Genomic DNA, 3737 nt, shown 5'->3' on the forward strand with positions numbered 1-3737 from the left:
TCAAACCAAATGGACGCCGATATTTTCTGAAAATCGGGTCATGTTGCAACTGTACAATTAAAAAAAAAATAATAATAATAATTTACGCGTACACTTCTGTTCGGTGTTTGGCCGAGCTCCTCCTCCTATTTGCGGTGTGCGTCTTGATGTTGATCCCTAAATTAAGGGGCCTACAGTTTTAAGCCGACTCCAAATGTCAAATGGTTTTTATGAGAAGAATAGCAGAGATATACTCTGAGCTTTGCCATTGCTTGCCGAGGGGCGGCCACTATTAGAAAAACTATTTCTATTATTTCTTTCAAACCTTCTAGAAATGCATCTAGACAGAAAATTAACGTGGATCACACATATATTCTCAAAAAGAAAAGCACTTACTATTAACTGGCTTTTAAACCGTCATTCCCAAGTTTCTGTCGAAAGTAAATTGCTCTTATATTCAGCAGTTCTAAAACCCGTGTGGCCATATGGTATTCAACTTTTGGGCACTGTGGCAAACTCCAATATTGAGATTTTACAATGATTTCAGTCAAAAACATTAAATATTATCACCAACTCACCCTACTACATTGCAAACTCGCAAATACACCGTGACCTCTAAATATCCACTGTTGTGCAAGAAATAGAGAAATACGCAAGATTCCACAATCTCAGGCTCTTTGCTCACTCTAACTCCTTAATAACGGAAATTATAGTAAATCCCATTGTCGGGTGAACTCAAAAGAAAATCCACCACAGATCTCCTCTTCTAGTGAAAAAAACTGAAATGGGTTGTACCACTGGGTGCATCCCATAAACAACTGAAATTCCCTAGCTGTTAGTTTGAGTTATTCTGCAAATATTGCTTAATGTATGTATACAGCTTGCAATAAAAGTGTTCTTACTTAAAAACAAAACACAAAAAAAAAAACCTCCGCCCTCCCGAATCGTAGTCACGCACCAATCCATTCTACTACGATGGTCACTGTACCATAGGAAAAATTTAAAACAATCAATTTTGAGTCGTTCAGAAATTTTCGAAGAATTAAGGAAAACCTATCGATAACAGGCCGAGGTATTAGTTACCCGAAGAACTTCATTCTCAGCATAACACAACCGTCATTCAGTCTTCGTTCGTCCTCGTTACCTCTGTCCTGTTCTTTTCCCTTTTTTTCTCTGCAATGGTATCACAAAGGATAAATTTGATTTTTCTTCCAAGTGGCCCTCTTTGGGTAACCTAACTCTCGCTCTGTAAACTAATTAGTATAGCCTTTACTCGCATTAGGGTTGTGTTTTCTCATTCCAAAAAAAAGGTTCCTGCAAATATTGAAAACCGGCTGCCATTCGAAGGCGTCATAAAACTAAGACCTACATTCAATTATTAGCACAGAACAAATTGGGGGAGAAACTACGTATATAGCGCTTTTCACTTAGCCTAAGAATAAAGCGATACAAAGATGGACTTATATAAAGCTACTCTCTTTGAGTTGGTTTCAAATTCCGAAATCACTCTAAAGATCGGAGCTAACGAATAATATTTGGATCTATCTGTTTAAAGATAAACTGGCTGTAGAAAATGTAAGATTCTGTGAGGGATAAATCTGCTCGAATAATTCAGGATATTCAATACATCCACGAGCCACGTCAAAGGGAAGAATCAGCAACTTCTTTTTTCTAATGACTTTAAGTATATTGGTTGACAGCGAGCAGTATAGGATGGAAGGGGATCGAAAAAATTACGATGCTCAAGAGAAAACAGATGAAGTCTTGAGTAGTAAAGTCCTCTCTCGGCGAACAATATTAACTCTCTCTAAGACTCTCATCATTTCCGTCCTAATGTATGGCGCAGAAGTGTTTGGAGTGTTTGAGAGAAAGATTCTACGCAAGATTTTTGAACCTTTGAACAATGACCTGTATGAGCTTTAAAACTACATAGACATTAGATCCAGCGGCTACGTTGTCTAGGTCATTTCCTCCCAATAGTTACAAACGCTCTGGCTCTGAAAGTATTCGATGCGGTACCAGCTGGTGGTAACAGAGGAAAAGGAAGGTTTCTTCTGCGTTGAAAAGAGAAGGTGGAGGAGGATTTGCCTTCACTTGGTGTGTTCTAGTGGCTCCGCTTAAAACAAGAAAGGAACGATTGGCGCGCTTAGTTAAGATCGGTCAAAATCGCGTAAGCAGTTATCGCGCCAATCAAGAAGAAGAAGTGAGTTAAAAAGAATTTTCCCAGTTTAAGGGTATTTAAAGCCTTTCGCATAACGCTGAAGAAAGTGAAGTTACTATATGCCTTCGGAAGCAAATAGCATGCAGGGTTCAAAAATATAGAACCTGAGACAAAACCACAACGGAACGAAATCTTTAACAGCGGAAAGCTGATGTTTTAAGTTAGTGTAATGCAAAATAAAGAGAATGGGTGATCCATAAATGCGCATATGGGGAAATTTTTTATACTAAGTGATTATTTATTTTCCAACCACCAACTGATTAGATTATTCAAACCAAGCTGCCTAAAGAGAACAACGGAATGCTTGAAACAACCGTCAATGTCATTGATAAATAAGACGAATAATAATAGAGGCAGGGATATTTGCTTGTGGAACACCGAATTATGCGGTAAATTAATTGAAAATGAAAATTTTTCTTTAACTTTTCTTCTTCTGCGAGCAGACCATTAGTTTAGAGGTATACCTGACAGAAATATGCGCCAGCCAATTAGGTAAGGTAAATAATTCTGACCATTTTCAGCTAGAAGTCTTTAAAGAACCGTATGTAACCACTTATTGGGTCACCCTATACTATGCTATACTATACTAAAGAAGGCATTACGCCTTGGGAAAGCCATTTGCGTTCTACAGCATTCAAAATAAAGGTAAAAAAGCATAAAATTCGACTAAATCTTCGGTACCCCCACGACTAAAGAGAAAAGTTGGAGTAGACGGTCAAAAAGCTAAGCTCTTTAGGCATATGTTCATGCCTCTTCGGGTGCAAGCAAAGTCACATTATCGCCTGGTTTCCTAACTCAACTGATTTAAATTTATCTGCCTAACAATAAACCTACACCGAAGTTAGAGGAAAATCTTCATTTAGCCGATCACAAGCCCTTCTAAAAGCACGCGCCAATTAATATATACTGCTAGTGGAGTAGCATATAAGTCCTCATTTTACTAGAACAAAATTAGGCAGAAATGTTACACATAAGTAAGCAACAGCAAAAATGTCGTAGGCAGAGATGTGGATGTGCATTTGTCTCAAAAGTCAGCTTAGCATTAAAGGCATGCCATGGCGTATACGCAATCTACGAGTAAAAGAACTAAAGTATTGTTTTCGGATACCCACCAACTCAGCAATCTTATCCACACAATTACATACATACAACCATCAACAAACAAAGCAATGAACGAAGCACATTTTGTCACCTGCTCGAGTGCAAGTCTACTTAACAAGGACATGCGCAATTGTCCTTTCGCATTAGCTTGACGGTCGTTGCGTGTATTCTCATAAACAATGACTAGCCAATGAAACGAAAAAAAGCTTAACCAAGCTGGTTAAACCATAGCTAGGTATAGCAACTCAAAATCTTGCTCTTTTACATATAAGGGTATCAAGCTTGAGAAGCATAAGCTTCCTGATACTGATGTGCACACGCACACGCACACACACACACACACATGTTTTTAGCTTACTAGACGTATGTATAAATACAGTAGGTTTGTGTAGCGCAGCTTCAGTTGTATTTCTCGTTTGTGCGGGAGCTTATTCTT

The sequence above is a fragment of the Anastrepha ludens genome, chromosome 4 (genome assembly GCF_028408465.1).
Source record: "Anastrepha ludens isolate Willacy chromosome 4, idAnaLude1.1, whole genome shotgun sequence".
Taxonomy (NCBI): Eukaryota; Metazoa; Arthropoda; class Insecta; order Diptera; family Tephritidae; genus Anastrepha; species Anastrepha ludens.